This window comes from Coregonus clupeaformis, chromosome 21 (assembly GCF_020615455.1).
Source record: "Coregonus clupeaformis isolate EN_2021a chromosome 21, ASM2061545v1, whole genome shotgun sequence".
Classification (NCBI taxonomy): domain Eukaryota; kingdom Metazoa; phylum Chordata; class Actinopteri; order Salmoniformes; family Salmonidae; genus Coregonus; species Coregonus clupeaformis.
Window position 1 is genome coordinate 8,279,461 of NC_059212.1, and position 13,205 is coordinate 8,292,665.

The 13,205-nt window shown below is 44.7% G+C and overlaps 1 non-coding gene across 1 annotated transcript; it reads right to left on the reverse strand.

The window, feature by feature from the left end:
* Positions 1 to 5,192: 5,192 nt before the first annotated feature.
* Positions 5,193 to 5,268, reverse strand: trnac-gca. The gene has a single exon. It is a non-coding gene; the product is annotated as a tRNA-Cys (tRNA).
* Positions 5,269 to 13,205: the final 7,937 nt, after the last annotated feature.

Here is a 13,205-nt window from a genome sequence, read left to right on the forward strand (position 1 = left end):
TTAGCGGTTAGGGTTAGGGTTAGTGTTAGGGCTTTGGAAAGGGTTAGGGGTTAGGGAAAGGGTTAGGGTTAGGGTTAGGGGTTAGGGAAAGGGTTAGGGTTAAGGTTAAAGTTAAGGTTAGGGTTAGGGTTAGGGTTAGGGAAAGGGAAAGGGTTAGGGGTTAGGGTTAGTGTTAGGGTTATGGAAAGGGTTAGGGTTAGGGGTTAGGGAAAGGGTTAGGGGTTAGGGGTTAGGGAAAGGGTTAGGGAAAGGGTTAGGGTTAAGGTTAAGGTTAGGGTTAGGGTTAGGGAAAGGGTTAGGGTTAGGGTTAGGGTTAGGGAAAGGGTTAGGGGTTAGGGAAAGGGTTAGGGGTTAGGGGTTAGGGTTAGGGTTAGGGTTAGGGTTAGGATTAGGATTAGGGTTAGGTTTAGGGTTAGGGGTTAGGGAAAATAGGATTTTGAATGGGAGTGAATTGTGTGTCCCCACAATGTTAGCTGTACAAGACTGTGTGTGTGTGTGTGTGTTTTACTTATGGAGCAATTCAAACAGTTCACAGGTAGTTCATCCCGTGTTTTAAGTTAGTAAAGTTAGTTAAGTTAGTTAAGTTAGTTAAATTGGAAAGTGTTGTCCTTCCCCATGTCTATTGACCTCTCTGTCTGTTGTCTTTCTCTGCTCTCTCTTTCTGGAGAGTGACGTCGGTGTGGATGCTTGTTGTAATGTACAATGACCACCAGATGGCGAATTCTCACCACTGACCAGTGCCATCCAACCATTTCCCAGGAGAATTTCTGTGCATTCTAAATGGCACCCCATTCCCTATTGTGCACTACTTTTGACCAGAGCTCTATGGGCCCCGCTCAAAAGTAGTACACAATATAGGGAATAGGGTGTCATTTGGGATACATTTATGTGTAGGATAGGAGTTATGCGTCCTCCTAGATACAGTGAGGGAAAAGTATTTGATCCCCTGCTGATTTTGTACGTTTGCCCACTGACAAAGAAATGATCAGTCTATAATTTTAATGGTAGGTTTATTTGAACAGTGAGAGACAGAATAACAACAAAAAAATCCAGAAAAACACATGTCAAAAATGTTATAAATTGATTTGCATTTTAATGAGGGAAATAAGTATTTGACGCCCTCTCAATCAGAAAGATTTCTGGCTCCCAGGTGTCTTTTATACAGGTAACAAGCTGAGATTAGGAGCACACTCTTAAAGGGAGTGCTCCTAATCTCAGCTTGTTACCTGTATAAAACACACCTGTCCACAGAAGCAATCAATCAATCAGATTCCAAACTCTCCACCATGGCCAAGACCAAAGAGCTCTCCAATGATGTCAGGGACAAGATTGTAGACCTACACAAGGCTGGAATGGGCTACAAGACCATCGCCAAGCAGCTTGGTGAGAAGGTGACAACAATTGGTGCGATTATTCGCAAATGGAAGAAACACAAAATAACTGTCAATCTCCCTCGGCCTGGGGCTCCATGCAAGATCTCACCTCATGGAGTTGCAATGATCATGAAAACGGTGAGGAATCAGCCCAGAACTACACGGGAGGATCTCAAGGCAGCTGGGACCATAGTCACCAAGAAAACAATTGGTAACACACTACGCCGTGAAGGACTGAAATCCTGCAGCGCCCGCAAGGTCCCCCTGCTCAAGAAAGCACATATACAGGCCCGTCTGAAGTTTGCCAATGAACATCTGAATGATTCAGAGGAGAATTGGGTGAAAGTGTTGTGGTCAGATGAGACCAAAATCGAGCTCTTTGGCATCAACTCAACTCGCCGTGTTTGGAGGAGGAGGAATGCTGCCTATGACCCCAAGAACACCATCCCCACCGTCAAACATGGAGGTGGAAACATTATGCTTTGGGGGTGTTTTTCTGCTAAGGGGACAGGACAACTTCACCGCATTAAAGGGACGATGGACGGGGCCATGTACCGTCAAATCTTGGGTGAGAACCTCCTTCCCTCAGCCAGGGCATTGAAAATGGGTCGTGGATGGGTATTCCAGCATGACAATGACCCAGAACACACGGCCAAGGCAACAAAGGAGTGGCTCAAGAAGAAGCACATTAAGGTCCTGGAGTGGCCTAGCCAGTTTCCAGACCTTAATCCCATAGAAAATCTGTGGAGGGAGCTGAAGGTTCGAGTTGCCAAACGTCAGGCTCGAAACCTTAATGACTTGCAGAAGATCTGCAAAGAGGAGTGGGACAAAATCCCTCCTGAGATGTGTGCAAACCTGGTGGGCAGCTACAAGAAACGTCTGACCTCTGTGATTGCCAACAAGGGTTTTGCCACCTACTAAGTCATGTTTTGCAGAGGGGTCAAATACTTATTTCCCTCATTAAAATGCAAATCAATTTATAACATTTTTGACATGCGTTTTTCTGGATTTTTTTGTTGTTATTCTGTCTCTCACTGTTCAAATAAACCTACCATTAAAATTATAGACTGATTATGTCTTTGTCAGTGGGCAAACGTACAAAATCAGCAGGGGATCAAATACTTTTTTCTCTCAATGTAGCTACTGGGTGTGTCAGGGTAGGGTTGGAGCAAAATCCTGCACACCACATATCAGCTGTCACAGTGGAGAGGTGAGTAGTGACAGGGACAGGGATGACAGGGGACAGGGACAGGGTAACTGCCAGGGGACAGGGATGACGTGGACAGGGATGAGAGGGGACAGGGACAGGGACAGGGTAACTAACGTGGTCCTCTGTAGCTCAGCTGGTAGAGCACGGCGCTTATAACGCCAAGGTAGTGGGTTCGATCCCCGGGACCACCCATACACAAAAAAATATGTATGCACGCATGACTGTAAGTCGCTTTGGATAAAAGCGTCTGCTAAATGGCATATTATTATTTATTATATTATTATTAACTGCCAGGGGACAGGGATGACGTGGACAGGGATGAGAGGGGACAGGGTAACTGACAGTGGACAGGGATTATGTGGACAGGGATGAGAGGGGACAGTGTAACTGACAGGGGACGGGGACAGGGACAGGGTAACTGTCAGTGGACAGGGATGAGAGGGGACAGGGTAACTGTCAGTGGACAGGGATGACGTGGACAGGGATGACAGGGGACAGGGACAGGGTAACTGTCAGTGGACAGGGATGACGTGGACAGGGATGACAGGGGACAGGGACAGGGTAACTGCCAGGGGACAGGGATGACGTGGACAGGGATGAGAGGGGACAGTGTAACTGACAGGGGACAGGGATGATAGGGGACAGGGACAATGTAACTGCCAGGAGACAGGGATGACGTGGACAGGGCTGAGAGGGGACAGTGTAATTGACAGGGGACAGGGATAAGAGGGGACAGGGACAGGGAAACTGTCAGTGGAGAGGGATGACGTGGACAGGGATGATGTTGAGAGGGGACAGGGACAGGGTAACGGACAGGAGACAGGGCTGGCGTGGACAGGGACAGGGTAACTGACAGGGAACAGGGATGAGAGGGGCAGGGTAACTGTCAGGGGACAGGGATGAGAGGGGACAGGGACAGGGTAACTGTCAGAGGACAGGGATGAGAGGGGACAGGGACAGGGTAACTGTCAGAGGACAGGGATGAGAGGGGACAGGGACAGGGTAACAGTCAGAGGACAGGGATGAGAGGGGACAGGGACAGGGTAACTGTCAGAGGACAGGGATGAGAGGGGACAGGGACAGGGTAACTGTCAGAGGACAGGGATGAGAGGGGACAGGGACAGGGTAACTGTCAGAGGACAGGGATGAGAGGGGACAGGGACAGGGTAACTGTCAGAGGACAGGGATGAGAGGGGACAGGGACAGGGTAACAGTCAGAGGACAGGGATGAGAGGGGACAGGGACAGGGTAACTGTCAGAGGACAGGGATGAGAGGGGACAGGGACAGGGTAACTGTCAGGGGACAGGGATGAGAGGGGACAGGGACAGGGTAACTGTCAGGGGACAGGGATGTGAGGGGACAGGGACAGGGTAACTGTCAGAGGACAGGGATGAGAGGGGACAGGGACAGGGTAACTGTCAGGGGACAGGGATGACATTTTGTACCCCCATTTTTGTACATGATATTTACTTAGAATTGTTTAGCAAAAACAATTCAACAATATAGATCATCAAGCTATGTGAAATGTCTGTACTACAGTCTCTGTTGGAACAACACCAAGGAAACAGAGCACGACTCAAGTCGGCATGGTAACTGAAACCCTACAGGATCAGTAGCAGAGCCATGGTCAGTAGATAAACTAGATAGCATCAGCCCATGCTCCCACACACACACACACACACACACACACACACACACACACACACACACACGGACACACGGACACACATTTACACGCATGCGTGCACGCAGGCACAGACGGACGCACACTCACACACACTCACCCATGTTCCTACAGTGGGGTGGAACTGGAGTCAACCCTGTCCCTGTCCTAGTCCCTGTGAAATAATGAATTCAACCAGTGAATGACTGAGCTGACTATATTAATCACCAGCAGCATACCACCCTGCATACCACTGTTGGCTTGCCTCTGAAGCTAAGCATGGTTGGTCCTGGTCTGTCCCTGGATGGGAGACCAGCTGCTGCTGGAAGTGGTGTAGGAGGAATTCTTCCCACTGGTCTAAGGAGCTCCCAGGGCAGTGAAGGGGACATTTCCCTGCGTAGGTCTTTCGGATGGGATGTTAAACGGGTGTCCTGACTCTCTGTGGTCATTAACAATCCCATTGTCACTTATCATAAGAGTAGGGGTGTTAACCCTGGTGTCATGGATAATTCCAAACCTGGCCCCATTCCATCATGGCCACCTAATCATTCCTAATGGGCATATATCACTCATCTTTCCAGCTGATGTGTGGTGAGTGTTCTGGCACAAAAATAGTTGCAGTGCATCATCCAGGTGGGTGGTGGATGAGGTGAGTTTCCCCCTTACTATGTAAAGTGCTTTGAGTACCTCAGTTGGTAGAAAAGTGCTATATAAATCCAATATATTAATGGTGAATGAGGCCTGTCTGTAGGCCTCAGTTGCGAGTGTGTGCATAAGGGAGGGAGACAGTTACTGTGCACTTTTACATGATGAGTAATTTTGCTTGATACCTGAAGACTTAGAGGTAGGCTTTACACAGTCTTGTAAAGACACTCACATTTTAGTCATTTAGAAGATGCTTTTATCCAGAGCGACTTACAGTATTGAGTGCATACATTTTCATACTGGTCCCCTGTGGGAATTGAACCCACGACCCTAGCGTTGCAAGCTCCATGCTCTACCAACTGAGCCACACGGAACCACCTAAAATAAACAACTTCTCACAAGAAACAGGCGGAAGTGTAGAGGGCAGCACTGCAGAGAGACAGGGAAAGAGAAAGAGAGGGAGGTATGGACAGAGAGAGAGAGAGAGAGAGAGAGAGAGAGAGGACCTACATCCAGACCACAGCACCATCAGCCACATCTACACCCCCACCAATTAACTCCCCCCCAAGTCAACCATGCCCACACCCCATTTAGGCCCCCCCCAGATCAGACCTATGCCCCTCCTACCCACCCCAAGCCCCCCACTCCCACAAAGAGGGCCTCAACATGAAAGTCACACATACGCCCAGGCCGTGAGCAGGCAAACAGGCCCAACACCTACTCTTACACTAGCCCAAGCCAATGGCATGTACCAGATGCTCAGCAGGCTCTGCTCACAATTACTAGCCTGAGGCCAAACCACACAACCAACAACATTAGACACTTTATGGAACACAAAGCCTTCACTATTTCATCCTGGAATATCCAAGGCCTGAGGTCATCTGCCTTTGGCCTAAAGAGCAGGAATCTGGACTTCACCAAAGAAATCGGAAATACAGACATTGTCATCCTACAAGAAACATGGTGTAGAGGAGACGGACCCACTGGTTGCCCTCTAGGTTACAGAGAGCTGGTAGTCCCATCCACCAAACTACCAGGTGTGAAACAGGGGAGGGACTCAGGGGGTATGCTAATTTGGTATAGAGCAGACCTAACTCACTCTATTAAATTAATCAAAACAGGAACATTTTACATTTGGTTAGAAATTCAAAAGGAAATTATCTCAACAGAGAAAAATTTCCTCCTGTGTGCTACCTATATCCCCCCACTAGAATCCCCATACTTTAAAGAAGACAGCTTCTCCATCCTGGAGGGGGAAATCAATCATTTCCAGACCCAGGGACATGTACTAGTCTGTGGCGACCTAAATGCCAGAACTGGACAAGAACCTGACACCCTCAGCACACAGGGGGACAAACACCTACCTGGAGGTGACAGCATTCCCTCCCCCATATGCCCCCCTAGGCACAACTACGACAACATAACCAACAAAAACGGGTCACAACTCCTGCAGCTCTGTCGCACACTGGGTATGTACACAGTCAATGGTAGGCTTCAAGGGGACTCCTATGGTAGGTACACCTATAGCTCATCTCTTGGCAGTAGTACTGTAGACTACTTTATCACCTCAACCCAGAGTCTCTCGGAGCGTTCACAATCAGCCCACTGACACCCCTATCAGACCACAGCAAAATCACAGTCTACTTGAACAGAGCAATACTCAGTCATGAGGCATCAAAGCCAAAGGAACTGAATAATATTAAGAAATGCTATAGATCAGGGGTGTCAAACTCATTTTAGCTCAGGGGCCACATGGAGGAAAATCTATTCCCAAGTGGGCCGGACCGGAAAAATCATGGTATATATAACTTAAAAACAACAACTTCAGATTGTTTTCTTCGTTTTAATACGATCAACATACAACATAAAGCTGGAGCCTGAGGACAGTGTGTCCAAAATAGTACAAGCACAACATCACTATTAATCATAAAACACGTCAAGTTTATTTGAAAATTCTAAAGAAAAAGAACACACAAACACACAATGCCTCAGTGATTAACAGAACTGTTTCACAGATCACAGAACTATATCAGGGTGTCATTTCTCAGGCAGAAATGTAGATAAAAATAATGAAATCCTGTTCCCCAAACAAGTGCAAGAACCACAGAGTCAAGAATAGGTTAAATATACAAATAAAATAAAATCAATTAAAAACAATAGCACATCAACATAAAAACATATAAACATAAAGCTGGAGCCTGAGGACAGTGTCCAAAAGCACAACATCACTATTAATCATAAAACACCTCAAGTTATTTGAAAGTTCTGAGGACAAATAACACACAAACACACAATGCCTCAGTGATTCACAGAAGTATATCACAGATCACAGAACTATATCAGGGTGTCATTTCTCAGGCAAAAATTTAGATAAAAATAATGAAATCCTGTTCCCCAAACAAGTGCAAGAACCACAGAGTCAAGAATAGGTTAAATATACAAATAAAATAAAATCAATTAAAAACAATAGCACATCAACATAAAAACATATAAACATAAATCTGAAAGCGTTGCTCAAACTCCCGTAACAGTCCCGTTATTTTATCTTTGAACCGCTTCATGTCTGCCACATGTTGGGTCGCGCACACATTTTTCAGACAGGGGAAGTGAGCTGCATCACCACCGGCAAGTTGCGTCTCCCACAATGACAGCTTCAACTTGAAAGAACGTATGCTGTCATAATACTGCGTGACAACTTTGTTGCGCCCTTGCAGCTGTTTGTTCAAGTTATTCAGGTGCTCTGTAACATCCACCATAAATGCAAGGTCCTGCATCCATTCTGCGGAATGAAATTCTAACACTGGTTTGCCCTTTTCTTCCATGAACTGTTCAATTTCTTCTCGTAAATCAAAGAAACGCCTCAGCACAGCACCTCGGCTTAACCATCTTACCTCAGTGTAGTATGGCAGGCCATAGATGTGGTCTTTCTCTCTGAGAAGGCTGTCAAACTGACGGTGATTCAGGCTTCTCGATCGGATGAAATTAACAGTTTGGATGACCACCTTCATGACGTTATCCATCTTTAATGACTTGCAACACAAAGCCTCCTGGTGCAAAATACAGTGAAAAGTCAAAAAATCACGTCCTCCATTTGCAGATTGCACTTTCTCTCTGAACTTTGTCACAACGCCTGCTTTTTTCCCGATCATTGAGGGCGCACCATCTGTAGCCAGGCTGACAGCGCGGGACCAGTCCACTCCGACCCTGTCCAGCGCGCCGACGAGTGCGGTAAAAATATCAGCTGCTGTCGTTGAATCTGTCATCGGCACCAACTCCACGAACTCCTCGGTGACGGTCAATGTGTCATCAACTCCGCGGATGAAAATGGCCAGTTGTGCAACATCTGTAATGTCCGTGCTTTCATCAATTGAAACCGAAAACGCAATAAATGACTTTACTTTTTGCTTCAACTGGCTGTCCAAATCCACTGAAAGATCGGAAATCCTGTCTGCAACTGTGTTTCTTGTCAGGCTGATATTTGCAAAAGCCTGCCGCTTTTCAGGGCACACAATCTCCGCTGCCTTCATCATGCATGTTTTTACAAATTCACCCTCACTAAATGGTTTTGAAGCCACTGCGATTTCATTAGCAATGAGGTAGCTAGCTTTCACTGCAGTGTCACTGATGTCTCGGCTGTGAGTAAACACAGACTGCTGTTTCTTCAGACCCGCCAACAGTTCATTCACCTTCTCTCATCTCCGCTGTCCTTGAAAGTTGTCATATTTGTCGGCATGAAGACTCACATAGTGGCGGCGAAGGTTATATTCTTTCAGCACTGCAACATGCTCTGAACACACACCAAACATACAGCTTTCCCATTCAATTCCGTGAATAAATAGGATGACCATTTTTCTTGGAACACTCTGCACTCTGCCTCCACTTTTCTCTTTTTTGACAGAGACATATTGGGGCAATGAGGGTGCCAAAGCACATAATGTTAAAAGTAGAAGCCGTAATAAATATCGCGGGCAAAACAAAGTAGCTCATTGGCTGCACGTGCTTGACCTACTTGCTCTGCCCCGGTATAAACAGTTTGCTTGCTTAACACAATTGCTATTGCGCCATCCAGTGGACGCAATTGGAACAGCAGTTTATTTTATTGAAAAATTGCAGCGCATTTTTATACTTTACAAAATTATTATTAATTATTATTATTTATTTTTTTAATATTTATTTTTTTAATCATCTCGCGGGCCGGATTAAACCCGTTTGCGGGCCTGATCCGGCCCACGGGCCGGACATTTGACACCCCTGCTATAGATGGAAGGACAGTAGTGTTGAAACCTACCAAAAAACAATTAGGCAACAACAAATTAAATCCATTCTAGACAACTTCCTGGACAAAACGTTGCACTGTAATAGTGAAGGTGTAAACTTGGCAGTAGAAAACCTTAACAGTATATTTGACCTCTCAGCTTCCCTATCAAATCTAAAAATCTCTAACAGAAAACCGAAGGAAAGTAACAACAGTGATAAATGGTTTGATGAAGAATGCAAAAACCTAAGAAAGAAATTGAGAAACCTATCCAACCAAAAACATATAGACCCAGAAAACCTGAGCCTACGCCTTCACTATGGTGAATCACTAAAACAATACAGAAATACACTACGGAAATAGAATGAACAGCATGTCAGAAATCAGCTCAATGTAATTGAAGAATCCATAGACTCTAACCACTTCTGGGAAAATTGGAAAACACTAAACAAACAACAACACGAAGAGCTATCTATCCAAAACGGAGATGTATGGGTAAACCACTTCTCCAATCTTTTTGGCCCTATAACAGAGAACAAACAGCAAAAAAATATACATGATAAAATGCAAATCTCAGAATCAACTATTAAAGACTACCAGAACCCACTGGATTCTCCAATTCCATTGAATGAACTACATGACAAAATACAAACCCTCCAACCCAGAAAGGCCTGTGGTGTTGATGGTATCCTCAATGAAATGATAAAATAGACCACAAATTTCAATTAGCTATACTAAACTCTTTAACATCATCCTTAGCTCTGGCATCTTCCCCAATATTTGGAACCAAGGACTGATCACCCCAATCCACAAAAGTGGAGACAAATTTGACCCCAATAACTACCGTGGGATATGCGTCAACAGCAACCTTGGGAAAATCCTCTGCATTATCATTAACAGCAGACTAGTTCATTTCCTCAGTGAAAACAATGTACTGAGCAAATGTCAAATTGGCTTTTTACCAAATTACCGTATGACAGACCACGTATTCACCCTGCACACCCTAATTGACAAACAAACAAACCAAAACAAAGGCAAAGTCTTCTCATGCTTTGTTGATTTCAAAAAAGCTTTTGACTCTGTGGTGTCGAGACAACGATGCTGATATGCTGTGATGACAAGAAATCCGCTGACACTGTCCTTGATTATAATGGTTTATTACATCAAAGATTACAGTATCAATTTACAGACTCCTGCAGACATCTGGAGAACAACTGACCCAATCTCTAATATGTTATTCTCTCCGTCCTTTGTTCAAAAACATGGTATTTATATCCTATGTAACATAATATGGGTGGTTTTAGATAGACCAATCCCTGGCCTTTACACATCCGAATCTCCTCTGTCTTAGGGGGCCCCTATAGTAATGTTTTCCAGATGTTTCCGCAAGCAGAGCCAAGTTCCTCTAACACACCATTTGCAAACGTCAGCAAAATCATAAACTGTTTAGATACTACAACTCAATTTGGCATGAGGGTCTGCTATACAAATTGATGGAAAGTGGGGTTGGGGGAAAAACATACGACATTCTAAAATCCATGTACACAAACAACAAGTGTGCAGTTAAAATTGGCAAAAAACACACACATTTCTTTCCACAGGGCCGTGGGGTGAGACAGGGATGCAGTTTAAGCCCCACCCTCTTCAACATATATATCAACGAATTGGCGAGGGCACTAGAACAGTCTGCAGCACCCGGCCTCACCCTACTAGAATCTGAAGTCAAATGTCTACTGTTTGTTGATGATCTGGTGCTTCTGTCACCAACCAAGGAGGGCCTACAGCAGCACCTAGATCTTCTGCACAGATTCTGTCAGACCTGGGCCCTGACAGTAAATCTCAGTAAGACAAAAATAATGGTGTTCCAAAAAAGGTCAGTTGCCCTAGAGCACACAAAAAACTATACATACCTTGGCCTAAACATCAGCACCACAGGTAACTTCCACAAAGCTGTGAACGATCTGAGAGACAAGGCAAGAAGGGCCTTCTAAAATTTGACATACCAATTAGGATCTGGCTGAAAATACTTGAATCAGTTATAGAACCCATTGCCTTTTATGGTTGTGAGGTCTGGGGTCTGCTCACCAACCAAGAATTCACAAAATGGGACAAACACCAAATTGAGACTCTGCATGCAGAGCAGAATTAGGCCAATACCCGCTAATTATCAAAATCCAGAAAAGAGCCGTTAAATTCTATAACCACTTAAAAGGAAGCGATTCCCAAACCTTCCATAACAAAGCCATCACCTACAGAGAGATGAACTTGGAGAAGAGTCCCCTAAGTAAGCTGGTCCTGGGGTTCTGTTAACAAACACAAACAAACCCCACAGAGCCCCAGGACAACAACAACAACAACAACAACAACAAGAACACAATTAGACCCAACCAAATCATGAGAAAACAAAAAGAGAATTACTTGACACATTGGAAAGAACAAACAAAAAAACGGAGCAAACTAGAATGCTATTTGGCCCTAAACAGAGAGTACACAGTGGCAGAATACCTGACCACTGTGACTGACCCAAACTTAAGGAAAGCTTTGACTATGTACAGACTCAGTGAGCATAGCCTTGCTTTTGAGAAAGGCCGCCGTAGGCAGACCTGGCTCTCAAGAGAAGAGAGGCTATGTGCACACTGCCCACAAAATGGTGGAAACTGAGCTGCACTTCCTGACCTCCATATTTCCCTCAGATTACAGCGATCCACAAAGAATTCGAAAACAAACCCAATTTTGATAAACTCCCTTATCTACTGGGTGAAAAACCACAGTGTGCCATCACAGCTGCAAGATTTGTGACCTGTTGCCACAAGAAAAGGGCAACCAGTGAACAACAAACACAATTGTAAATACAACCCATATTTATGTTTATTTATTTTCACATTTGTACTTTAACTATTTGCACATTGTTACAACACTATATATACATAATATGATATTTGAAATGTCTTTATTCTTTTGGAACTTCTAAGTGTAATGTTTACTGTTAATATTTATTGTTTTTTCGCTTTTGTTTACTATCTACTTCACTTGCTTTGGCAATGTTAACATACGTTTCCCATGCCAATAAAGCCCTTAAATTGAAATTGAATTGAGAGAGAGAGAGAGAGAGAGAGAGAGAGCGAGAGGGGGGTTCTCTACTTAACAGTGAGGTTCAGATCTGATCAAGGCGAGATTAATCAAGCCGTAAAACTCGATTGCCAGCTGAAAATAGCAGCAGCTTATTTTTATGAGATTGCTATGCAGCAGAGTGCACTGTGCAGCCTGGAGCTGCCCAACACACACACACTCTCTCTGATGCTTTCTGATTAATCTTAAAGGGATAAATAACTGATTAATGTACAGTGCATTCAGAAAGTATTCAGACCCCTTCCCTTTTTCCACATTTTGTTATGTTACAGCCTTATTCTAAAATTGATAAAATAAAATAAAATTCCGTATCAATCTACACACAATACCCCATAATAACAAAGCGAAAACAGGTTTTTAGACATTTTGACACATTTATTACAAATAAAAAACAGAAATACCTTATTTACATAAGTATTCAGACCCTTTGCTATGAGACTCGAAATTGAGCTCAGGTGCATCCTGTTTCCATTTATCATTCTTGAGATGTTTCTGCAACTTCATTGGAGTCCACCTGTGGTAAATTCAATTGATTGGACATGTTTTGGAAAGGCACACACCTGTCTATATAAGGTCCCATAGTTGCCAGTGCATGACAGGATTGTGTCGAGGCACAGATCTGGGGAAGGGTACCAACACATTTCTGCAGCATTGAAGGTCCCCAAGAACACAGTGGCCTCCATCATTCTTAAATGGAAGAAGTTTGGAACCACCAAGACTCTTCCTAGAGCTGGCCGCCCGGCCAAACTGAGCAATCGGGGGAGAAGGGCCTTGGTCAGGGAGGTGACCAAGAACCCGATGGTCACTCTGACAGAGCTCCAGAGTTCCTCTGTGGAGATGGGAGAACCTTCCAGAAGGACAACCATCTCTGCAGCACTCCACCAATCAGGCCTTTATGGTAGAGTGGCCAGACGGAAGCCACTCCTCAG